This window comes from Eleginops maclovinus, chromosome 21 (genome assembly GCF_036324505.1).
Source record: "Eleginops maclovinus isolate JMC-PN-2008 ecotype Puerto Natales chromosome 21, JC_Emac_rtc_rv5, whole genome shotgun sequence".
In the NCBI taxonomy this organism is placed as follows: Eukaryota; Metazoa; Chordata; class Actinopteri; order Perciformes; family Eleginopidae; genus Eleginops; species Eleginops maclovinus.
In genome coordinates, this window is record NC_086369.1 from 11,499,694 (window position 1) to 11,527,179 (window position 27,486).

Below are 27,486 nucleotides of genomic sequence, written 5' to 3' on the forward strand. Positions count from 1 at the left end.
AGTGAATAGGTTAAATCAAAAAGGCTGCCTGAATGACTTGCCTCTGACTCTGCCGTGATTGACACTCTAAATACAGTCATGGCAGGGGAGCTGGAGCTCCAGCTTAGGGGGAGCTTCTGCCTGGGGTTTTCCTGCTCCCTTGTTTTTAATTAGTCACACTGAAAACTGTAACTGGAGCTGAAGCTTAAACAAATGTAATTGCTACATAATAGGTAGTTTAATACAATTGTGGTGCAATTAGGATGGATATTTGTTGCCGGCTGGCATAATAATGCTCCCGGTGTCTTACTTTCTTTCCCTCCCCTTTTCGCAGTATTGAAGTGTTTCCTGCCAGGGGATTTCTCCATGGGCACTTGGCACAGATGTGTTCCCGAGTACAGCATATGGGGCTGTTGCTCCATGAAGAACATTGCTCCAGAGTAGAATTTACTCCCAGACCTGCACAAATACCCTAATTAGAATTAATTACTCTCTATCTCTCGTGGCTGTGGTTTGATTGTCATGCATGTCCAAGATAAGCTAAGCGTGCCATATGCAGTTTGTTATGGACAGTTGAGGAATTCACTTTCCTGGCATTTTTGAATGCGTAGTCCACCAAACTACAGGCAGACTGCAGCACCATCAGCTATATGACTGTCATAGCTGTCAAATGTCTCATTACCCCATGTCAAGGCAAAGGTGTATTCATATTTATGTCATGAGCCTGCACTGTATGTGAAATTGTGGTATAACCCATTATTTATTGAAAGGAAAGTGATAGACAATGTACCTGAGGAAGAGTGAAAAATAACATTCCTGTCCCTTAATAAGGCTGTCTTGTCAAACATTTATGGGACAGAGAGAAAACAAGGGCAGATGCGTAGGGTTATTGAAATCATGACTGGGGAAGGCTGTCACAGGATACAGGTTAGGGAGAGTACCAAGAGAAAAATCAGGCATTGTGTTGGGAGGAAGTGCTTATCACTGGATTGCCTGGAGGTCTTTTCAAAAGAGCAACAGGCAGTGTTTCACAGTGTTTTGTGCATGTATTTGTGAGTGTGTGAAAGCTGTAACCCATATCTATTACAAGAAAACTGCAATACAAGAGCTTCACTCGAATACCATGTTTCCATTATTTGAAAGAAGAAAGATAGACACCTTGTCATAAAGTGACTGCAGGCGAGGGACTAACTTTATGGCTGTACAACAACAATTAACAACAGGGTCTGGGATATGAACAAATTGATAATGGTCTGTACTTTTTTGCATAGTTGCATAGTTCCATTTCCCATGGATTTTGCTTTGATATTTTAAACCTGCAATTACAGATTTAACAGTGACATAGTGTTATCTGTGAATGTATGCCCAACATTCACTCACCTTTCTTGCTCCGCTTCACTCTCCACCAACTACTGAGGAAAATATTTGGCTCTTTAAATGCGGTGTAAATGTTCCACATTGTTCAGCAGCTAGACCCTTACTTTGTCTGTCTGCTGTAGTATAAATAATGAGTCATAGATATATAATAGGCAATAAACAGTCTTGTTAGTGATATGAGGGGATTTGTAATTCTAATAAATAATGCACATGAGCACGCCTCAGCCCATCATTAGCAAAATGTTGCTGCAGATGAGGCAAACAGGAGAATAATGCGTGTCCCTGTTGGTGCTTCAATTATTGATACAAACTCTAATTACACAATTATCAGGAAAATGGAGCTGGGTATTTGAGGGGCACACAGTGGAGTGCGCTGAAAGCCATAATTGGGATCTGATGGTCAGGGGCCGCTCATTAATTGACCCCTGCTGATCTGCGCTCAACAAAACAGTCAATAGAGGGCTGTGCTACATTCACATGTGCGAAAGCACTGTAAATGAAGGTGGCAGCAGCCACTCTGCTGGAGCTCTTGTCAGCTGTAGCTGTGCAGGGATGGGCTGGTAACACACTTTTGTAAACCCCCTACCCCGCCACAACGTCTCTAAACAATGAAAGAAGACGGCTTACACCCAGCAAGCCTCTTTCAAACTAAAGAATCAAACAGAGAGTGGCTTGTCTGTGCCAACAGTGAGACGCAGTACCCACTGAGCCCTGGGGGCTTTGGACAGACAAATGCAGTGCCCAGAGGTGGGGTTCCATTTACTGGTTAGCAGACAGCTGGGAAGCACAGCGGAGGCGTGCTTCTCTTTGCAAAGGCAAACAAGCTGTGGCACCTACCACTGCAAAGAAAAACGATGCGGACGATTACATTCAACGTTCTTGACACTTGACGAATAGTTTTAGCTTCATGCAGCATCTCAATCTCAGCCAAACTACATGGGGGCAAGAGGGACAAAGAAATGGATGGGGGTCTAGTTCATGTTAAGTTTGATGTTCCAATCAGGAGCTGGCCCAGTGACCAGGCAGCCATCCAGTAAGCTGTCCAGCCACCCCATCAACCCAGCAAAGGAACAAAGTGTTTGTGAAAAGACGCCAGCAGGGGACGGCCTGCACCTGGGGCAGAGTAAACTTTTTTCATGCTTTTCAACAACTTAACCTCTTTCTTTCTGGTCCTTTTTTTTTTAATCACCAGGGGGTATAACACACTTTGAAAAAGAAAACATTTCCTACCAGATCGCCTTAAGACAAGCCTTTGTTTTTTCTCACCACCTCCTGTTAGCAGAACACTGTTTAATAGTCTGCTGATAATGGTCCTTTCCCGCTGCTAAGTCCAACATTCTGAAATGAGGCTAAAGCTGAAAAAAGCTGACGATAGGAAACATAAATCACAAATGTGTTACTTGACTTTCCAGATGGTATCCATAATGGAGGCAGGAACGTATATTCAGACATTCTGTGATTGACCAGCAGAAATGAGAGAGCAGAGGTCAGAATGTTTATGTCCCTCATGATTATAAGTCATCGCAGTTCAAGACAATGGGGAGCATTTTAGATGATGCACAGGGGTACAGCTCCATCCTGTAATAACACTGGGTCCACAGGGAAATGTGGATTAAGTGTTTGACCCGCTCAACTTCGGGGATTGCACACACCAGTAACTTTCATCGTGTGTGCCTCTACTATTTTCTCTATTGCATCATGCTTGCATCACCATCACTTAGCCAGCAATTGCACATCCCTACTCACCTTGAAATCCCTCAAAAGTAACTTTAAATTGGAAGATATTTAAAAAATAAATAAAATAACCAATTTTTTTTCTCCTCACATTCCTGCTCAAGGATGTCCTAAGAATCATCATGAAGGCCTAGATCTGTATATGCTCTACATTTTCATTCTTCTTGTAGGCACACTTTAAAATGCGTCAGTATCTCATAAAAGCCAAAGCCAAATGAGGTTTCTCCATATCCAGAGTTGTAAAGGGATGTTTCCTAAAATCTGGAAATGACTAAGCATTTTACCACTTCCTGGTCCCTCGAAAGAAAAACATGTTTAACGTGATTGTTTTCAAGCCTGGAATAAGGTCTGTGTCTAACACAAGTTCAAGAGATGTTATCACCCGTATTTGTTCAAGTCCGAAATGTCTGTGTCATGAAACCAGCAGTTTGCTAACAAGTGACTTAATAAATTAAACTTCATCATGCCGGAACGAGTCCTCCTTTAGCTTAGCAATGCCAACATGATGTAGTTCCTTTATAGCCTAATGTAAGCTTTCTATTTCTGGTGATTGCACTTATGCTCCAAAAATCACAAGTGTTGTTAGGACTATCCTGCTGAACAAACATGTGTCATAAGGGTATATACCAAAGAATATACCAAAATCCATTGGGGAAATCCCATTGCTTTTTGTTGAAAGTATGTCATCCCTGAACCTCTCAATTAAACTTCATGATAAAATGTGTTCCAAAATGTCCAAACCTTTCAATGAAAATGTCATCAGGTATATTCTATTGCTCCACTCTGGTTTCCACGAAGGAACGTTCAGTGAGAGCTTGGGTGTGAATCTTGTGAAACACCTTCCTGCAACCAAAAACCAAGATCTATAAATACGTATGCTAATTCGGGGCTCTTTTCTGGGGTCAGCGTGTGGATCCTTTTCACGGTCGTTAACGGATGTGTAACTGATCTCGTGTGTGTAACGATCTGGTTACCCTGACATTTCTAGAGAGCCTGGTGCAGTGGCCACGTGGAGAGTGGACACTGCAATGCTAGCCTAGAAATCAAATATAGATCTCAAACTCTGCGCTGCAGCCAAAGGAACACCATCTTCTCAGCTTTAGAGCAGAGAAAATCACACTGGAATGAATTTTGAAAGGATCCCCTACACACCTTATCTGGCACTTTATCGCTGTGTTGCCTTGAATGAGTTAACCAGCTTTGTAACCTGTCCTTGTATTCAGTTTTCAGCCCTATCATCACAGTGGAAGTGTGAATAAGAGACTCATTCTTCATTGTCCCAGACTAGTCATAGTGGGAGTTCACACACTGTGTCTGGAGTCTGGAAAATTTTACTTCGATTTAGCTCTCCAGACAAGGGAATAGCTGTCAACTCCTGGAATGTTCCTGTGAAAATAAACAATGCTCGGGCTGCTCTGTGTGTCTCCCTGTGTTTCCCCTCTTAACTCTTCATTTTAACCCTCTCCGCTCGAGCCTCGAGGCATAAAACGGTTGCGGCAGAATTGAGAGGGGAAGTAAACCGGAGTAATGTCTCCTCAAGGTTGGAGGCAGTCAGTTCTGGCCCTGAGAGTGCCATCTTTCAACTCCTCAGCAAAAACATGTGTTCAAGGTACAGTTACAGCAGCCCGTCCAAGTCAGCCACAGATCGTATTAATCACATGGCTTTTCATCATGGCACTAACAGAGAGAGATGTTCAGCTCTTTATGGTTTTCGCAGTGTTCCTGTTTGTCTTCCCATTTCTGCGTGCTCATTTAAACTCTGCTTGCAGGAGTCACTAATAGCATTTTATCAGGTTGTTTACAGTAGCTAGGTTGCAGATAACTATATGTTCGTCTTGTGTAACTGGTCCGTTGACCTGATTTATGAGGTCAGGTTATCTAGAAGAATGTAAACACACTGTATTCTTGTGCAGGAAGTTCAGTTATCAAGAATGTCTATAGTTTGAAGGTTGTTTTTGTGACCTTCAGAGTAAACACTTCTGCTAGTTTTTTGGCACAGCAATAAAATATAATGTATGTCTTGTTTGCCACAGTGATAGAAGTGACAAGGCCACACCCACAACGGCTAATTTGAATACTTAGTATTTATATTAACAAAAAAACGTTGTATTCGATGGAAATATTATGCTTTGTCTGCTTGGGAAAACATTTACAATGTCATGAGACTGCATGAGTACTGCTACAATGGTGGGTATTATTTTCCATCAAAATGAAAACGAATTGCTCTGCTCGCCACAAGACGCCGACAAAATAGGAAACCTAAAACTGTTATTAAACCGCCATGCACCCTGGGAATTTTTCGAGGCCAACTACACTTCAACTAAGTGCTAGAGATGGCTGAATAAGATATGCAATATATTTTTTTCCATCCAATCTTTGGTGTGTGTGTGCCTGTGTCTATGTACTTATTTGTGTTGTGTTTCAGAGCACCTGTAGGCGGAGTGAAGGGTCGTCAGAGGAGATGAGGAACACCTGTGTTACCTGGCTCACCTGTAATTAAAAGGGCTGCAGACCATGCTTTGGCCCTTTGTTACCAAGCCAAACGGCTGGGACACACCAGCTCTCCACTTGTTCACTAGTTCTAATGTTTATACAAAGTTTTCAGTTTAGAGAGTTGAGACCACCATCGCTCATCAGTTAAATCAATCCTTTATTATTTATGCTTTGATTAGCCAATTAGTTTGCAAACTACACCTCTGTTTGATTTATACTAGTGATGGGTTGTGTAACTTCAGACTTTCACAGAAAAACAAACATGCATGAGTGTATCCTTTAGGGCAGAATGAAATTGAATATTCTGTGTTAGGCTGCACATCCAACTTGTCATGGGTATCCACAGATGTATTGTCACCTGACAAAGGCACCAACGAATAATACATTTTTCATTATTCGTTGGTGACTAACACTCTCCTGTGGACATAATTTGAAAGGATTCTGCATGTCGCCAAGTCCTGATCACTTCTCTAGTAGTAAGGTGGGGTAAGATGGATCCGGGGGGATGGTTAAAAGCACGGTGGCCTGAGTTGGCAATGGTTGCACAGATTGAGCGTTCTCTCGTTTCGTTGGCTTGGCCCACATACAGAAGCAGTGTGACCATCAACTTATTAGGAGCCGGCTGTCATCGGAGAATTTGCAGAGTGAGTTTGTTATTGGATCCTGGGTGCGGGTGGAAAAGCAGTCGGGTTGACTTCCCAGCCTTGCCGTTTTACTGATTCAACAGCCTACCAACCACTGAGTGTTACTATATCTTGGCTTCTTGACTCATGCAGTTCTACTGATATGAGACCCATTAACTATTGGTAAGGGATCCCATTAGCCTGGACACCCAGTCGTCAGTTTGATGATATACGAGTCGATGTTTTGCTTCCACCCTACGTGGATAAAAATGGGGCTAACGTTAGATCAATAATACATGCTACTTACACTAACAGTTTATAGTTCTAAATATTCAAATGCACTGTCCTTCAGCTATGGCTGCTATAGGATTTTGATGACAGCGGTGTTTTGAGGGAAAGCATTGGGGCATGGAGAGCTCTTTCTGCAGCACGTACACTGTTCTGCAGCATATATATTCAGTTCAAAGAAGGTCCAAGGCCCAAACCAAATATTGCTCTTCCAGATTCACAAGGCAGTTGATTATTTTCCTTTCAATTTATGTTTCACTATTTGGATTGAATTGGTCCACGATTTTCCACCCCGTACAGTGTATGAATGTCACTAGACCTCACATAGAGAGCATAACAGTGAAGCCAAGGGTGACACAAAAGGCTTTTGAGTTAAAGAAATGTTGATCAGGTAGAACTACAGTTCATTTAAAGATTGGCTATATCTACATAAGTCTGTAAGACCTTGGACATACTAACAACAACAATTCATACTCTGATGTGAGGTGTTGGAAACATTTCAAAGAACACCTAGATCATTATTTAGCATTATGCACAAATGGCTTTTCACCATCATTAAAACTGACTCCTGACTTGTCGGCCAGCAAACCCTCATTAACTTTGTGTCATTTTGTCACGGACTTGTGATTAGTTTACTGACATCTGGCTAGTTTTTTGATTAACACATGTGAGAAGGAATTACAGCCGCTGGAGCATTCAAGGTCAAGTTGACTTTCCCTGTCACCTCCTTGACGTGGCGTGAAACCAGTAATACATTCTGTTTAATGGAGTGACACAAGGCATCGCTGTTGCCTGGGCCAGACGGGTTTGATCATGACCATCGAGCCAGAAAGTTGGTGCTGAGCGGCAGAAGGCTCACCAGGAGCCCTCCTCTATTTCAATGCGTAGCCTGACAGCTAGCATTTCGCTGATGGGGACCTAATAGGGTCTGGCATGGAGTGACCTCGGTCCATGCCTGCTGAAAGCCTCCAACGCCACCCCCCCCACCCCACCTCCTCCACCACCCCGCTTGAGCCAAAGTGCGGCCCCTTCATCAAAGAGGCCCATACGTCTCTCCAAACTTTGACTCTTATCATGGCAGGCCATTGCTCGTGTCAGATGGGCTTAATGACTCAATCCATCCTATCAAATGCAGGGGACGCTGGTATGCTAAGAATTGGACTGATCTCTGGCAGCGGGGAGCGGTCGGTGTGTGTCTGCGGTGGGGGGTGGGGGGGTTGTACTCTGTGTTCTTTTTTTTTTTCCTCAAAGAAACAATTGAATTATTTCCTCCCAAGTTCAAATTGAAATACAACCAATACTAAACCCGGAGGGAAATGTTGTGTATGCATTCAGTCAGGACATATACATTTATATCATTTTGAGTTATAATAGCAAACCAAGTTACCTTGCAAACCTATTTTTATGTATGCATTTTGAAAGTAGGCTACCGTTTTCCCCCGTGCTTCAAGACGTTATGGTAAGCTAAGCACTGCGTAGCTCTATCCTAAAAGTAAAACGTAGAGTTTGACAGTTACAGTTGTTGTGATTGGCGTCTTACACTTGTATGAAGACACAGACACACAAAGGTGTTATCCGTGATATTGGGCTCTATAAATAATAATTGATTGATTGACATACACACACCAGTGAGCACACATGCAAGTTCAAAAACACACCTAGTAAGTAAGCATGGGCAAACTATGTTACAGCTTCAACAGCTACTAACTTTTATGAAAATTAAACGACCACAAGGTTTCACTCAACGCATTTTAGTGAGGAAACACAAACACAATAAGCTACCTGGCTACAGCTCACCGGCTGGACCTCATATTTGTAAAGAGATGACCATAAATTATAATAAATACCGCTAGCAAATTCCACTCATACCTGTTGTTTTCAGCTGGGGAAATAAAACCAAAATGTCCTGCATGAACAGATACCACCGGTGATATTCTGGCGGAACTGATTTGCTAAGGCCAGTGAGGCAAATGTGAATACCAGTGCTTGGTGCTCTTAATAGATTATGTTTCCTCTGACAAGTAAAGTCTTGACCAAGCCCTGGGCTTTGCTAATGGAAGGCAGACAAAACATTTTCTTTGCTCGATAGCATCTGCTTGCAGTACAGATTAGAGAGGATCTCAAGAGTGGTCGGCGTGTGAGAGCGTGGGGAAAGACATTGTGACACATTTCAGACAAGTGCTAATGAATGTAAACATGGCTGTGAGAAAGACAACACAGCAAGGGGAAACATAGCCTTTGCACAGAGAGGCTAATTTAATCCATTTTTCAAACGCCTCTCTTCTGTCCTCTTATCGTCCTCATCATGACAGATGTGGAAACAAGCTCAGGATGAGTAGTGTCAAAGAGATGGGGAAGACCTCCTGTTGAGAACATAAAGGAGGACATTTTCCCTGCAAGGAAGGTGAAGGACACCTTGGGGTGCTATCCACTTAATGGAAAAAGTGACAAAACTTGCGATTTTTTTTCTTTTCCTGATTAGGGGGGAGTGTTTTTGGGCTGCATGAGTCAGCGGGGAGCTGATTGAATTTGTCTTGGTTCAAAATCACAATTACTTGAGGGAGAAAGATAAAAATGCCTTCAATTAGCTCTCAGCTTCAGCATATTAATATTACAGGGTGAATTTTGTTTTTCATTACCAAATACATTTTCTGATTTATTTGTTTATTTTCCTCTCCTTGTAGCTGCAGGCTATAGCACCTCTTTGTTGTGCTTATTTTCTGAATGCACCAGGGTTATATATTTCCATAATCGGAGTGTGACATCAGCCTGTGTACCAGTTAGAGAAAGAGGGTCCACCCGCTGACCTTTGACCTGTGTTGACCCTCATTAGTCAGGCCCACACAGCATCTGTGTTGACCTGAGGCCACGTCAAGCCCATTCATCTCTGACAGCAGCCAGGCTCCAGCACGTTCAAAACTAATCTTGCAGGTCAATTTAATATTTACTTTCATTTTCAATTCCACCATCATAAAATATGGACTACTCAACATAACTCGTTTTAAAGTATAGCTTTCAACACTATTTGAATAAAGGCAATCTAGTCACAACTAGTGTGTATCATCCTCTGAAATGATGACAGTTGGTAATAATCACTGACCATTTAATGGATTATAGATTGTTGAAATGTCAGATTTTAAGTGATTGAAATGAACCCCTTCAAACCACCATTATGATGTGCCTGTGAGTAATTACTAACACTACTCGGCTAATATATTGGAAATGTAAACAGTCTATCAAATTCAGATGCTATACGATAAATACATCACATATTATTGTTTTCAGTCAAAATTAAGAGCACTATCAAAAAAAGGCTGACTAGGCTCACTTTGACAGTGACTTCACTGTAACATGTTTAAGTGACAGGCAGTAATAAATTGCATTACCCAACTGTAAAACAGTTTCAACGAGTTCAGGACGAATGGGAAGAATGCAATTCAGCACTATTCATTCTTTTTAAGTTCTCCACCAAACGTGTTAACAGAGTCACTCAACACAGTGCTCTCTCAGGGGCATCCGCAGGGATGTCGTTTCACATGGCCTCTTGGAAAACACAATATACAAACTTTGTTATAAGGCAGGACCACCTACTGCGAGAGAGCGAGAGAGAGGCAACAGTCACTGTTCACAAAGTGCTCCATTCAGAGAAAAGGCTTATGCAAAATAAACACCTACAACATGATAAGGATTGTCCTGTATGCTGCACACAACTGGACCAGTATGTACAGATATTAAACAGGCATGCTTCCACCTGAATGGTAGTTTGTCTTGTTCGCCTCATGTTAATACAATGAAAATCCACCAACCTAACACTATTATCCTATTTCTGCTTAATTTATTTTGTTTAAACTCAAGGTAAACTGCAAATCAAACTATTGGCAAAACATAGCATTATTCATTCTGAGTGTATGATGTCATTAGTTATGAAGTTGAATCCTGTGCAGTCTAGTGCAATGTAATAAAACAGCCTTGCAATAAATCATTTTCACATAGTTTTTTTGGCCTGTATTATATTAAAAGTTGTCTACTATTCAAACAATGACAAGAAACATTTTTTTGGTAATAATTTCGTTAAGCATGTATACAACCTAACCTCTTTATTTGTTCAGTTTATCGTGTTAGCATGCCAACAGTTGCGTATTATAAACACAAAGTAGAGCAAAGGCCATTGGGAAAGTCCTGAAAGGGAACCATGATCCGTCTATACCAAATTTCATTGCAAACAGTCTAAAACATTTAGCTGAAAACCACAAATGAAGACCTGCTGATGGTGATAAAAGAAAGGCCAGAGGATAACCTTAGACAGTAGGGTCCATACTCTGGGAATCAAGTAAACTTATCCAGTCGTTGTTGAGATATTTTAGCCTGGGTTGTAAATCCAAGACAAGCTTCATTTTCAGGTGATTATGCTCTCATGACAGCAATGATTTCTCCTTTACTTGAACTCTGTTATGACAGTAACCTCTGATAACATTCTCACTGCATTTTATCTGTCCTGCAAGCTGGGACAAGATAGTCAGTTCAGACTGCCGTGTTAGGATGCATGGCCATACTTCAGTCAGCTCAAAGTCTTCTGTGAGATAACTTACACTGACAGAAAGTGTAGACTGCAGAAGGTAGGAGTCATAACGAAATGCAACCTTATCTTAGATGCTTACAATAACACGCTCAGATAAACTCAATTATTGGGACTGATTTGGATGTGATCACCAAAAACACTGACTGTGAATGCGAGCTGGAGATTCATTTATTCCAGAGATTATCTTTTCAAAAATAACATGCAAATCTTAATGGATTGCTTCTGTCTTCTCCATTTAAGTCATGTGTCACAGCTTGTGTGTTTTTAACGTGGCCAATTAAAGTCACAATCGCACAGCAACATCCGAAAGCGCCTGTTTGACATCGCCAAGCACTAACAAGAAAATAATCATAACTGCAAGTGCTAATATTTGCTCACAGAGTCCATGTTTTATTCATGCGACATCTGTGCCACTTGGAATCTGCCTGAAGCTTCACAACCCAAACAAGCGTTATTCAATTAAACTCTGTGAAATTGATGGACAAATGTTTGCTGTTTTTTTTTTTCTTCTATTTTTCACAGGCCCAAACCTAATCCCCTAACAATGCATCAATAATCACTCAATGCTGCATCACCTCAACTGCCAATCAAAAGGGTGGACAGGGGCCTGTTTGCTTTCCTGATTTGAAATATTAATACAGGTTAGCCTTGTGAGATGCAAAAATGTAGTCCGGGGCACATGCTGGCACCAGAAGCAAGGCAGCAGCTTGACAAGGCAAACTAGAACTCCTTAAATAAATGATGAGTTTAAAGGTTTGGAGAGGCTCTCTGACATGAATAACCAGTGTACAATGAGTGCAACCCTGACCCAAGGATTTCAACACACCCTTATCTGCATCAGTGGGGGAAAAAAAGACTGACATTTACGTGCTGCTTGTGCCCTTCTCAAGTCTAGAACACTGAGGGACGTGTACATTATACTGTACTTAAACCCGGCACTGTCTGGGTCAGTCATACTGGCTTGAAGCAGGACACAAAATGAAAACTCTCATACTTCCTGGGGGAAAGGTTGCGGTGTGCTGGTCTGTCTGTAAAACTAAAAACGTGTTTATGCTGACAGGCTGGATGTTCCCTCTGTGCTGCGGCTGCACTACGCACCTCGAAATCCAAGCATGGAGAGGACACAGTATTGTGTTTGGCAATGTACAGGGACACATTACACCCTGCTGTACATCTTCTGGGTAACGGGGGAAAAAAAAGTGTTGGAATGTGGATACCGGACATCAAGTGTTATACACATAGTTTTTTCTGTAGACCATTGTGGGATGATGGTTTTCTTTCTGATCCTTTGAATATAATGCTGATGATGAATGAGGGAATGCGGCATGAATCAGAGCTGGCACGGTAAGGGCCCGTCTCTGAGCACCGGCCATGGTTGTCCAGATGCGAGCTGAAAAGGCCTGAGGATCTGCTGGAGCCTTCCACATCTCAGTTTCAGTGTGTAAGTATGTGAATGCAGGCGGACATGCCTCTGAGGGACTATAGACTCCTACACTTCCCACTTCTGAACAAAATGTTGAAGGTTGTACTGTCAGGGGAAAAAGTGGGGATTCCACTTCAGTTTGACAGACATATGCAGGTGAAAGCTGATTCAGTTTTACACTCACAGGCCTCTGTAGACATTGGTGTACAGACCAATAGTAACTAAATGTCTGATTTTAATTAGGTGGATGGATCGAAACTCATGAACAATAGCATTAAACACAATTCTGAAATCCCTGCTCCCTTTAGTTACTGTTTTTAATAAATACAAGTAGCAGATGATGCACTTGACATTTTTAAATACTGTACTTCACGGTTGCCTCATGTTTACCTCATGTTAGCAAGCTTAAAGTTAAATGAAGTTAGCTTTTAAAACGTGCATGTCAAATTAACAACCTGGTGGATACAAGACCTTCAGATTTAGAAGCCAGATGTCAGCTATGCAACAATTAATTCAGAGATAATGTAAATGTCCCTGGTACTGAAGGAAGGTAAGTCAGTTAGCTAGACATGCTGAAGTCCGCGGCTTACGCTTAAGCAGAATGTGGTTATCCCATTTGTTTGTCTGTGCACATGCGGTAAGTGGGTTGTGTTACGGTGTGCCTGTAGGCGGAGTAAAGGCAAGGCTCATCAGAGGAGATGAGGAGCACCTGTGTAACCTGGCTCACCTGCATTTAATAGGGCTGCAAACCATGCTTCGGCCCTTTGTTACCATGCCACACGGCTGGGACACACCAGCTCACCACATGTTCAGTAGTTTTTTAAGTTTCTGTTACGTCTTGAAGGCCAATGCTCCGTCATTCTGTTTCTTTTGTTTTGTTTGTGTATGACAAATCGGTAGGCTACGTGATACTCACCTGTGTGTGCTACTCAGCTGGTGGCTTGCCAGACAATAATGAGCAGCAACCAGGGCTGAGTAAACAGAAACTTTTCAAAGCCAATTAAAAAGCTGAAATCTAACAAAAGTTTCCATAGTGACATCACTTTTTCCCATTTACACAGCTGCACATGTTCAATTACAGTTTAGCTTGAGTTACTTTGGCACTGTTAGAAAAAGGTGTCACAGTCGTCTGAACAGTATTTTTACTTTCGTGACAATGCGGTGCCAAATTAGGGAAACACACACAAAAAAATCAATACAAAAGAAGTGCTTTGTAAATAAACTCATCCTACTAGTTAAGGATTAATCTTCCGTCATTAGACCTCGGCTGTATCACAAGCTAAACTTCCCCTTAGCCACAGAAATGGGCTCTTTGTGGACTGTTTTTGTCATTAAATTCCCTTAACCCTGTACACCTAAAAACTGAGAATATCAGGGAGAGGGAAAAAATCAATTACACTGTGCGCTTCAGTGTGTGTGTCAGGGGCTTTTCAGCATTGGAACCTAATTAAATTAACCTCAAAGGGAGAGGGACTGGAAGCACAGCCAGGCCACTCGGTGCACGTCCGATGATTAGCGCATCGATTTATTAAAATTGGCCAGCTAGCCAGACAACACAAGAGCCTTTTCCCGCCAGGGTCTTGTTTACTCCAGACTATGGCTGTTAGAACCGTTCTGCTCTGCTCTCCTCTGCGCTGCATGGAGGAGTTAATTAGAGGTGAAGCTTTTCAGAAAGATGGAGCTGGATATGTAGACAGCGCTTTCTCCCCATGGTGTGGCAGTAATGAACGTCCAACAATTTAGATCTGGGTGTGTTCTTGCAAGATTGTAGTTATGCTGGCAGTGACTAGAAAATGAATATTGAACATTTGTACTTGAATTTTGATATGAAAGTCAAAGAGGCCCTATTCTACTTTTTAGGGTTTTCCCTGTCCTGAAGTGTGTTTATATGCATTTTAGTGCATGTAAATGGTCTGCAAAGGCTAAAACCACAAAGATCCTTCCACACACAGGTCTCTCCAACACACACACACCCTCAACTTTTATTCCCAAAATCAAGTTGGAATCATAGAACAAAAACGTACCTTCTGATGTGGAAACGCCCAGTCCAACCTTTCATACACAAACTTAAAAACACGCTGGAATGAACAGATCCAAATGGACTTGGGGTTGTTGACACAACAATGCAGCAGTAAGTCACAGTGACCTAAACCAGCAAAAGGTAAATAAACAGAACAGGTCACAGGTTCAGGGCCCAGCGCTTCCTTATCATCAGAATGGGCCTCCCAAAGAATCTGCTGCCCCAGTGGGTCTTCTGGACATCCTGCCCCTGATTCACTTTGTCAGCAAGCCTGTCATCATAAGACACAAATATGGCCGTCACCACACAGAGGCATGTCAGGCTCAGCAGGAGAGCCTTTATCACATGCATTTTACACACAGTGACAGTTGGCATACCACGTCCCTCTGCAAAAAATGATATTCATACATCCACTACTAAAACAATTAATCTGAGCTACTCTTTAAATGCTTGGTTGTTTTTGTTGCCTTATGTCCTTAGGTCAACTGGATACGTCCAGTGTTTGGAATGTAAGGATTTCACAAAGTAGGTCCTACTAATGACTACTTCATTTTTGCAACTCAATCTGCACATATCGGGAACTTTGGTGCTTTGAAAAACACCAGGGGCCAGGTGTTTGTGGAAAATAACGTAACCACGCATATCATTTGATCATTTGATTTCATTTATGCTGTGTAATCTTTTACTTTGCCCTGTATTGTGAGACTCTTGGAATCGGTTTTGATATGAGTGGTTGAATGACTACTTCCACGTTTTTTCATAAGCTATTTAAAGTACTAGACAGCACTTCTGTTTTTTATTTAAAGCCCATCATTTCCCTACCATTTTAAGTTATTTTAAAAAATGCATAAATTATACTCGTGATGTTATCATTGAATACTCAAAGCTTGTCACTCAGATTGTAACATGATGTCATCTATCATTGCGGGCTCTACAGTGTCTCTATTAATCATTGAAATATTTTGCAGTACCCCTCAGGCAGCTGTGAACTGTTTTACACATTGTTGACGGTTGCTTTTTTTTATGTGACCTGCTGAAGAAACTGGCACCTGACCTTTGGTTTCTGCCCCGGCACGATAAAACGATGACTGACTCGCCAAAACCAAATGAACTCAAAAAGTTGAAATTGTACTTAATTTTCATTTTATTCTAAGTTTGTTTAGCTTGTCTCGCGTTAAGCCGCTTATCTGCAGTGCAAGGAATGTCGAGCCTATGAGTAATTCCACTTATGTTATTGAAAGAAATACTCCACGGGACAATCCAAACATTGTATAAGCGCAACAAAAGTGCCAAGAGTGCGAGGAGATCCCAGGCCTGAGTGTACATATAATCTTGAAACAACATTGCCATTGATACTGGTGTTTAGATATATCCTTTAGTTGGCTTTTATCGCTCACAATTACGATATTGTTTGGATTCCCACATTGCTGCTCATATTTCCAATGGCCTGGCAGCACACTGATGGAAAGTCTTCCCCGGGGAGTCGCAGCCGTTTTTCAATGTGTCTGATCCTGCTCTGCTATCCTGAGCTGACTGTAATTGGCAGCCTCTCCTCGTCATTGAGTTATTACATTTCCCCTCTCGGCTATCCCACGTACCCTTGGGAGAACTTCACACTCTGAGCGGGTCCCACGAGTCCCCCCTCAGTAGGACACACAGGACTTGAAATATAGTGGTCCTCTTCTTTCTCTGCCTGGATGGCTCCCTTTGCTTCTTCATTACAGGCCATCATAGAGCTTTCCACTGTATAATGAGGCCCTAAGTGCAGAAAAGCATGGCGCCAAGCATTATCATTTTAAAATTCCTGAATGTCCACAATTAATGCACGAGGGTGGGTACTTAACATTTTGAAGAGGGAAGAAAACAATTATGTGGTAATGCATTAGCAAAAGGGCTTCATGCCCTTGCTTTTCAAAGACGCTTCAAAAAGGTGCAAAAAATGGTTTACTTTTCCACCAGATGCAGGTCCCTTTCAGCTCGACATCCCTTTTGAATGGTTTTTATGATGTGGCGGCACAAGGATGATTTATTCTATTCTAAAGTCACCCGAATCTGAAAATAAACACAGGTTCAGTGGCTGCCGGTGTCACTGCTAAGTAAACACAGACCTGCCTGCAATTAAAGTCCCAGTTTCCTCCAGCGGGGAAGCGTCTCAGTTGTGGCGGAGCTGCAGGAGGCCAGAGTCCATTTCTTGCATTTTTTCCCCGGGAATAATTGCAGAAACTGTTTTGTATGATTAAGGGCTCCGTAATCGCACCATTTCCATATTGTTGACTCATACTTGGAGACGGTTGTGTCTGCCTTGGCACAAAGTGGTAATTGAACAGCAAATGCAGATGCAATTATCTAGTGTGCAATAACTTGTGAGGAACTTGTTTGTGATCATTATTTCCACTAGTTTTGGGCTCCAGACTGAGACCTGACACTCGCCATACGTCCTCTCTGTGGGAATTTTAATCAGTGTTCCTGCTCCAGCTATTGCAATCAGTAAGGAAAACAAAACCTTGGGTTCCTCTTTTCACAGAAACCTGCACAGGTCCCAGAGCCTTGCTGCGTGCTGAAAGAAATAACACAAAAACAGGGCATTATTAGTGCAAGCACATGGCGGTTGCTTCATTACATGTTTTATTGTAGGGAAGAACACTATTGAGTATGTCTTTAGGAAACAAACTCTACAAACGTTGGTATCCATTTTGATCCTGGAATTCTACTTCAAGTCTAATCAGGCTGATTTAATGCAACTTGAAAAAAGGACTTCATCTTGAGACTTACAGCACCATGAGGCCACCACAGTTCCAGGTGAGACCCTGTCATTATCCATAACTAAACTGCAGTCTAGACGACATTGAGTATGAGAGGGAGAGAAGACAATTAAGGATGTTTGTCAGACAGACAGCTGGGGCATGGATTTGAGGAAAAGAGGCTGCAACTTGATATCCTTGAGGAAAAATCCACCCTAAGGACCTCCTGTGTGGATAGCAGGTCAAACAAAGAGAAGAGGCTGGATTGACCAGAAAACATATTCCTGTACTGTACTGCCTGAAATAACCTTATCTTACATTAATACAATCATATTCAGTATTTTGAAATATGTAAGACCAGAAAACATTATACAAAGTATCTGTGGGTTGAGGGGGAAACAAAAACAAATCAAGGATGATGATCATTTCTTTGTATTGGGCCTTATTTAATATCGATATAGTCCAAAAAAGACAAATTTCAAGGCGTTAGGATTCCATGAATATCTGCAGGTGTTGTACATACCTTGTTTTGTTCATAATGTTTCATCTTTATTTATCACTTCTTCCCCGGGAATAATTGCAGACACTGTTTTGTAGCTCAGGATAATGGTTCACTGCGTTCCTTTTAATAAAACATTGTTTTACAAGTTCAATTCCCAGTGTGGGATTGAACACTTCTTTTTTATCTGTCAGAATATTGAGTAGATATGCCACAATGGAAACATATATACTGTAGAAGTAGACAGGAAGTGGTTTACCCACGAAAAGACAGACATTGGTTATCTAGAGGCACACTGACGTTATGGTTTAACATTATTGTAACAGTATTCTCTTTTATATACTTAATGGTATAAGATCGGCTTCAGAATTGGTTTAATTCAGTACAATTCGAACATGGTGGTAGATGAACAAGTGGTGTTTGATAGAGCTGCAGGAGTAAGGTTGAGTATGCATGACATTACTTTTTACATCGCTACCCAATGCTGCTATGCAGATTTAATCACTAATGCATATTTCATGTTATAATAATTCATAGGATACAGTGTTAGCTTGAAAGACTAGAATGCATTGCAGCCATGAGGATTGTATGTCTTGTGGGGGAGCTAACCTGGGCAAAAAACAACCACATTCATTTCCCTGTGATTTTTTAGGAGGATTCAAATAAATCAGGCCCCAACACACAATCATTTTCTGGAACGTATTGAACATTAATTGATTGAGCCTGACAAATCTGATTCATTTCAATTTCGAGTGGTCACAGTTTATAAAGGATGATGTGATATTGAATCTATAGCTTCAAACTGAATGAAATCATGACAGTTACCCTGAGTCATCCATTACACAGCTGCATGCCCACTTTTTGTCAACTCGGGGGAGCATGCCAGTTTACATCACCTGGAATGACGTAAGGAAAAAGACTTCAGCAAGATGGAGTAAATGGAGCGTAGCAGAGAAATTCATCTGCCAATTCTCTGCCATGTCGACTCAGGTCTTGAGTCTGGATCGAGACGCGAACACAAGCCCGTCCTTGTTTCATTCTCTCCGCCTCGCTGCTTTCAATGTCAGCACTAAATGAATGAATAGCAAATGACCAGAAAGGTTCTGTGAAAGATCTTCGTGGGGATATTTCTCCCTCCCGACATAAATTAAAACACCACCTTGGAAATGGTAATCAGTGAGGAATTCAGGCAGTTTGGCGTAACTAATGGTCACTGTTGACTTTTCAAATGAGTGGCGGTATACGTGTTATAGATGATGATTTTCCACAAACCTTGGAAAACTAAAATAACTCCTGAATTGTCAGCTATAATCACGGCTGACAGTTGAAAAAACTAAACGAATACCATATTATTACATCAGCTCCTGAATTTGCATTTTATTTTAAATGATGAAGAAGTAAATATTGGTTATTCATTTGGTATGGGACCTGTAACATTAGCACACATTAAAAACCTATGATATTTCATTCAACATAACAAACAGTCAACATGTTTCTACCATGACGTAAATGAAAAGTGTCTTTCTGTTCATCAACTGCTCCTCAACATGTCTGCCTCCCCTACAGAGCAACTTAAGCCTCAGTGTATCATACAAGTGGAAGTTATGCAATGTGGGAGAATAAAAGGAAGAAGAAGAAAAAAGGACTCCTCTCCCATCTGTTGCTTCCCACTACACGTCTGAGGACTCTCTTTCGCTAACATCTTCAACAGCAGACAATCCACAAATCACCGGGTCATATTTCATCATCAGCTGCCGGCCTGTTCGACGCCTGTCTCCTCCGCTGTGGCTCAGTGACATGTGGAGAGAGCGAAGAAGTAGGAGTGAGAGATATTGGAGAAGCAGGAGACTCACTGCAGATGGGTGGAAGTGTGCTTGCTGTATGTGTGACAGAAGTGCTGCAAGCTTCTGCTGAGAAAAGAAAATAAGGCATTATTTTCACGGCCTATGATTGCTGTCAGAACATTTCATGAACACCCGGGTCACTCTGAATCAAAGAGGGATGAAGCCTGTACAGCAGAATTAGCTGCTGGCACTAGTTTTCACTGAAAACTTCCACTGTACCTGCTATCTTGGTGTTGGCTAACATGGCTACAAGAGAGTGAACGTTGGACTTACATTCATTCATTTTTGTAAAGCAATTTGAATTGCCTCGTTTTAAAAGGTGCTATATAAATAAACTTGCCTTGCCTTACATTGAGTCAAAATCATATTTATAAGAAGTGAACATGGTCACCATCATGTGACCTGTTTGTTTTTAGATTACGGTATTGAAGCCCCCAGTTTGAAATGTTGGTCGCCTCCATGCTGCTTTTTTGTCGTCCCTGTCTTAACTGTTTTGGAACCACATTTGAACAACTACAATGAAATGCTGAACAAGACTTTTTGAGGTGCCAAATGTTATGATTAACATTCATGAGCTGAAACCACACCGCTTCAAAAGGGTCAAAGGTCTTAGACAGAAACACAGAGCGAACCCAAACCGGAAACTGTGTGTTAGTGGCCTGTCAATCACAAGGGGCGCGCCGCCCAAAAGCACATGTTGGTTAATGCTTAATGGATGGAATTTTAAGAAGTTAAAAGTAAATAAAATGTCCATAAAGAGTGGTGTGTTCCTTCTGTACCCATTTTAGTTCTTTGTGCTGAACTAAATTGTAATGTTTCCATTGTTTTTAATGAGTCATTCACAAAGTGAGAGAAATCAGATTGCCAGTTTGGTTAAAAAAATTCAGGGTATTATCATTTTACAACAAAAACATATCTGCTACTATAATGCACCGACTGTTACATACAGTTTCAGATTTCTGGCAGATGTTTCATATATCAAAGGTCCCTGGGAGGTTTTGGTTGGTTTATTTTAAAAAGTCATGACAGTTGCATGTATAACAACATGTAGTTTCAGTGCTTCAGAGCAGATTGAGTCACAATATAAAGTTGAGATTTATTTTCCTTTTCCTTTTTCTTTTCAGTTAGCCAAATGCAGTACATAACAACCAGCCCTAGCAACAGTCGCAGCACCAGGTGCACACCGTTTCTTAAATCTTTTACATGGTCTGGTGGAAAAATATGGATTTTAATAAGTCCCTTCAGGAGCATTAGAGGGCGGGAGGCTGGGAAAGTGGACTGAGTGAGGTGTCCTGTGCATGACATTAGAATCCTTTAAAATGGGTTTTAATGACAAACATGCAGGACTACAGCTCACGGAGCAGAATAGTGAGACTCTTCTGCATTGGTAATGTCAGGTAATTTTAGGTAATCATTTCATTAGGCAGATTTACATCTAACATAAAAGACTGCCAGTTTTTCGCCAAATTACTTAAGCTGCCATGAATAAAAAACTCCCTATAAAAAAGTGTTACAAAACAAATAGGCCTAATTTATCGTTGACTTACACAGCAGCTCTTTGCACTTCAAATGTGATGCCCAATTTTGGGATGTACTATTCAGTACCATTTCCCTCACATGCTTGCTTAGCATAAGCCCCTCAATTATTCAGGCTCGGACCAATACTCAACACACTCCTGTGAGGAAAAGCAGGAGGGAGAGACGAATTTAAGCCCCAATCTGGATTATGGATTTGTATCAATTTATGTGGGGCCACTCAAGCAAGAAATCTGTCGAAAACACAGCGAAATACGACTAAGTGGGCAAAGCTGCAAGGGCTCAGAGTCCCTGTCCATTTTAACCCCTTTTTTTCAGTGACCATTTTTAGTTTTGGCCAATTACTACACCGCCAGCCTCGCTCTGTCAAAGGCGCCTTTCTCATTAGTCTGTCCCAAGTTCACTCCACAGGCTTAATGAACAGGGCCTCCATTACACAAGTTTACCTTCAACTTTAACAACAAGGCTGTGTTAAGAGCGCATGCTGATAGACGAGGACATGTCACACATCAGTGGCATCCCTAACAAGAAAGAGAGAGAAGAGAACTGTTCTTTTACGAGTGGATTAAGTTCAGCTGGGAGTAAAACTTTCATTTACTGATTTTTAAGGCGGATTTGTTGAGGATTTCCTGTAATGGCTTGGCTCCCCCTAGTGTTGTTGGTCACACTCTTCTGGTTACAGCGTGTTTACACCTGTAGGTGACACATTGGTTATTAGTTACCAGCATTCCTATAAAAGCCAGGTCAGTGACATACAAATAAACATGGTGAGATGTTGACGGAGCCAATCGTCTATATAACTGACATTTACTACTGTGCAGACAATTATATCGACGGGAGTCTGATGTCATGTGAAACAGACAACGAGACTGCACACTCGGGACTACCATGGTTATATGATTTAAAGGACACGCACAGACCTGATATACACAGTGTCCACACCACTTTTCTTTTGTGTTAAGCTTATTCAGAAAATGGAGGTCTTTGTAGATTCTGAGAACAGTTTAGAATTAACAAAGACACATTTTTATTATTGTAATTACAGCTGGATGAATGCCGGAAATACTGAATCCTCGGTATCTAACATTCACTTCAAGACTGTTATGTGTCCTGGCTCCCTTTAAGACCTGGCCTGAACTTCATTTTGCATTAAATCCATTATTGCATCAGTGTTTTTGCTTTATCCAGTGAGTCGATGTGTGTGGTGTACTGTGCATATCCATACAGTACTTGTGGTTTTATCTTTCGTGAGTTACATAAATGTTCCTCCCTAAGTAGCTGCGTGCAGCAGCGTGGCCTCGAGCCGTGGTCCCACTCTCTGCCATTGCCAAAGCCAAAGTAAAAACCAAAGCCAGAATTAGAGATGGCGGCAGAGCCTACCACTGCCCTTGTTGTATTTGGATTGGCAGATTCACAGTAGCTTCGCTCAAGCTGTTTACAAAGGCCTCCCATCCACATTTGTGGGAATCGTGCCGGTAACGCTCACATAAACAAAGGCCCTGAAAGGCCTGTCGCTCTGTCTTTCTTCGCCTCTCTTTGAGACAGGCATCAATCCAATAATGTAATGTTTTGGTTTAAAATTAGAGGAGGAATTCTCTTGGAAAACACATCTCTGCTGGGCCCACAATTAGATTGTTTGTAGATACAACGCAGGGAGTTGGTTTTTAGTTTTCACTGGGTTTTAAAACCAATTCCATAATCGAGTCGGTTGAATCAGTGCTGTGATCGCTTCAGACTGAAAATACAGTCTGACATGAATGTCTTAATCATGGTGTTCGTAACTGACAGCTCTTTCAAATGAATGATACTTTATTTAAAATGACACACAATCCTTTGAATGCAAATACAGACATAAACAGCAAAAATCATTTGCCTTCATCCAAATCCCGTGAGTGTTTTGAGCAGGTTAGGGGGACCCAACTTGCACTAACTTTGCCTCAAATTTTCAACATGTTAACTCTCAGTTCCAGACAAAATACCAAAAGCAAGATCATAGCTCAATGATTAAAGGAAAACCCAAAATGAAAAATAATAACAGAGAGAGGGTTTAAAATAGAGCACGTTAAAATACATGGCAGGGAAATCCTATCCCAGAGAGAGGGTCAGACATGTAATTTGAAAAAAAAAAGTTAAATGACTTGTAGGGAGTAATTATAGAGTCCGAATAGACAGAATGAACTGAAATAATAAAATACCACCTAGGCCTGTCAAGAGTTGTTCTGTGGACCGAGGGAAAGTAGCCTTGGGTTTATAAAAGGGAAGGCCAGCAGGCCACCACCCATCCTTTCTTCCTCTGGCTTTACGGGAAACTATAAGGAGTATTTAACTCTGTGTGCTTTGATCACTTGGAACACACATCACGTAACGGGGCTTTGCAAAGGAGTTGAATTAAGGTTACTGTTCCCTTGAGTATTTTTCTAGACATATTAGCTTAAGAAATGTCCCTTAAAAGTTACTTAATTAAAGGGATCAAAGTTATGACATTGACTTTTAATCAAGAATGTAATAGTTTGATCCAAATTCAAGTAAAACAACCTCCTTTTCTGAATAGTACTCAATGTGAGGCCACAAATAATCTGGTTTAACAGTGGCAAACCGTCAGGGCCCTCTAAGATACTCTGAAAAATAATATTTAAAAACATTTTACATCTCTTTTAGAAGTTTCACCAAAATACCTTGATTTAATTGTATTTAAAATAACATTTCCAAAGAAATAAATCCTTTGAATCTGCCTACTCGGTTTCTGCTGGAATGTGAAGGGTTACATGAAAGAAGCTCCTCTGGCCTCTCTGGAGTTACTGGGAAGATAGGAGGTGATTGGTGGTCCAGCTATAAATGCACAGAGGGCCCAGCTGTAGTAACTCAACGAGAGAGTAATGTCAACTGACAATACAATTAGCCAATCATATCTTCCCTCTAAATGGGTGGGCTTTATTATCGTGGACTTTACGGCACGCTGTCTAACTAGTGGAAAATTAGCTGGCGTCAATTAGATGAGAGTAACACCTGCGTCACCTCCGGGCGAAATATGGCTCCGGCCACTAGAAATTCGGAAGTTTCAGAAATGTAAGAAAACCGTGGATTTTTGGATCTTTAAAGGAGTTTTGAGAAGCATTTAAAAAAAAAAATCAGCAGCCATACCCGATACAACTGGATGACAGGATCGATAAGGTTAGGCCAAAGTTATTTTCAATGTAGGCCGCCGAGCCGACTTAATTCATTGTGCCTATGAGTGTATCCCCAATGAATGTATGTATTTGGAATTAGCTGTGCCGGTTTTAACTCAATTGCCTGTGTTGTGTTCCAAAATGCTAGTCCATTGTTACCTGGCTGTGTGCGCCTTCTCATGATAGGGGGGCTGAATGTGTTTTGCAGCCCTGGGCCGTTGTTTCAAAACGCATCGCTGAAGTAGACGCAGCTTGATGAAGATATGATTATCTTTGTATTTGTAAATACAACGTTGTGCTTAATAAATAAGTCGATTTTGGAAAAACTCTTTTCTCTGTCTGTTGCATTGATAAGGCTAGAGGGGTTTTTTTTCGACGAGGGAAGGGGGGCCAGAGGGCCCAGGTATAAACGTCACGGGTCGCCACTGTGGTTTAAGGATACAGACACTGCTCAGGAAGATTAAATAAAGCCTCATCTTCATCATCATTAGCCTGTTGAAGGTGTTACTTCAAAGGACAGGGCACTTCATTTGACTCACTCTGTCCTGTGTGCAAATGTTATGAGTGTCACATTACCTTCACATTGATGGATGGAGTCCTCCTCCATCCAGAGCTGCTGCTCCATTATGATGCTGTGGCTCGGCTGTGATTGATTGCATTTGGACTCAAAGTGGAAGTGATGGATGAGAGCGTGTAGTTTATCAGCCATGTGGTTGTTTACGTGATCATATTTCTAACCTTTTATATCAGCACTGTCAGTCACTGAGGAGACGTCATAAAATCTAAGTGACATCTCTTATGTTTAAGGAGCGTTTCACCAGTAATTTATATGGACGTCCTGACACTTTGAAATCAGCATCCTGCTCTTCGGTATCTTCTTCCCACAGTGTTTGCATTGAGTCACCAGTGTGCAGTGCAGTTGTGTTTACCTGGTTGTATGCCAGGTAGAACATCCGGCTGCATTAAAAAAGATGTGCAAACACAATGGCCCTTATTAGTACTTCAACAATACACAGCACATGATCAAACCCCTTTTCATGGTCATAAACTATAAGCAAAGTTTGACAAGGTTGATCCAGAACCCAGATACAATTACTTGTTTCTAGGAGTGGTCAGCATGAATTAGTCTTTGATCTGTGAACAAAACGTCTAATGTCACAAATGGAGATGAAAACTGTTTTGTTATGTTGAAAGTTTGAACTCTAAAGCCAACTGAACACATGTCTTATTCTGTAAGATAGCTAAGCATTCAAACTAGGTTATCATGGAAGATCAAGGCAAACTAGCTCTTATGTGCGTACATAAACAATGCTGCTCCTTTTTTTATACTTTAATATCTTCTTATGGAACATCAACTGTGAGGATAATCCCTTTTTGCCTGACACATGATCATTTAAGCTTGGTTTAAACACAACGTTTGAAGCAATAAAGTCCATAACCTTTTTCATGAGGTTAGTTGAAAGCTAAGTTTGGCTATCTCTCTCTTCGAATTGAATTTCGCCACATTTTGTATTTAGTTATTTAACCAGGGACAATGTACATTAATTAACATATGCACTATTTGGTCAAGGTGCCAGACTTAGCCATACCATTAAATATGCTAGAACAAAATGTCCATAAGACTCTTGATCGGATATTAAACAATCCCATGAGGGTGTCATTTTCGGGTATCCATAAACGTGGTAAAAGCATATGTGTGAGCTTATGTTTGGGGGAAATATTTAGACGATATATCTATTGGTTACAAAACATCATTGTGTAATCATGTGCAAAGCCATTCAAATTCCATATTCCAAGTAAAAGTCTGGTTGTGATGTTTCCATTACACTTGAACTTGACTTGTAATATTTTAAACCTCAACAAATGGTCCTGGTTTGTTTTTGTACAACACCACATTTAATACCAGAATATCTTATTTCCCAGTGACTGGAGTTTACATGTGGCCCAGCCTTTAATAGGACACACCCAGAGTTTATCGAGGATCAGCCCAGATTGTGTTCAATCACCGCACTGACAGCTGCCCTGGTGTCCACATCCCTCCTCTCATCTTGTCAGCTAAAGTCACGGTGCAGGCGACATGTGATACACTGGCCGCCCAACATGTCACTCCTACAAAATGGCCAGTAACTCAATTTTCCACAGATGGTTTGAGAAAGGAAAACAGGCTGAGGAGATGTGTAGTTTTTGGCCAGGAAGTCAGTGATTCACATTTGGAGGAAATTACGAAGGGAAATTTCCCCCAATATGACCGAGTGTATATTTGTCCTCATTAGTTTCACTCAGTCAGGGATTCAATGTAAACATTTAACATTTCTATTTGTGGTCCAGTTCAGAATGCGGTTTTTAGGGGTTGTTATTTCTCTGAATATGTCATTCATTTATGTTTTCACTGCTGTTGCTTAACCATGACATTGGAAACTGTTGATGGTTGCACCAGTTGTAGCACTTTGCTATCACCTAGTGGCCAAATGCAGTCAGTTTTGGATGGAATAGCCTTATTTATGATTGTTGTTTTTATGGTTTAAACATTTTTAAAGAAGCAATTATTTAATTCCTACTGTATAATTGCAATATACTGTACCTGTCGTACAAATATTTGAATATATATATTACATTTTACAAGTGATATTTACTAAAAAATAAATAGAATTAACCATCAATAAACAGAGCCTTTAATTGACATTGGCTGCTTGCAGTACAACACATTTGATTGTAGTTCAGTCTGACTCTTATATTTTAACATATGTGCATGTGAGTACACGCACAGAATGTGAATGTGTAGAAGTCCAGTCAGCATGTTAACACCGTCTATAATTTTATTCGCCTACACGTCTGCAGAAAAGACGGGGTTTGGGGAATATGAGGAGACTTGTTGCACTGCAGCCTGAGCTCCAGCCGCAGATCTGCTCTGATTGATAGTCTTCAGGGATCAGCTGTGCTCCAGGTCTGGCAGGAGGGGAAGGCTCTTCTGGGATACGGGCTTAATAGAGATAGCAGACTGTCTGGCTCTGTCTAAACGCTCACTGGTAAGGGGTTGATGATGGGTGTGTGTGTGTGTGTGGGTGTGTGTGTGTGTGTGGAGATATACAACAGACCTACCTGTCATACTTTTTCCTGGCTCTCCACTGACTATGATGCGTGTCAGTCATGTGTAGTAGATGTTTTGAAGCATGCTCAAGATAG

At 41.3% G+C, this 27,486-nt stretch overlaps 1 long non-coding RNA gene across 1 annotated transcript in view; it reads left to right on the plus strand.

The window, feature by feature from the left end:
* Positions 1 to 24,157: 24,157 nt before the first annotated feature.
* LOC134883734 (uncharacterized) overlaps positions 24,158 to 27,486 on the plus strand; it is a 62,162-nt gene continuing 58,833 nt past the window's right edge. The window contains exon 1 of the long non-coding RNA XR_010168314.1: positions 24,158 to 24,307. This is a non-coding gene — a long non-coding RNA (uncharacterized LOC134883734). The remainder of the gene's footprint in view (positions 24,308 to 27,486) is intronic.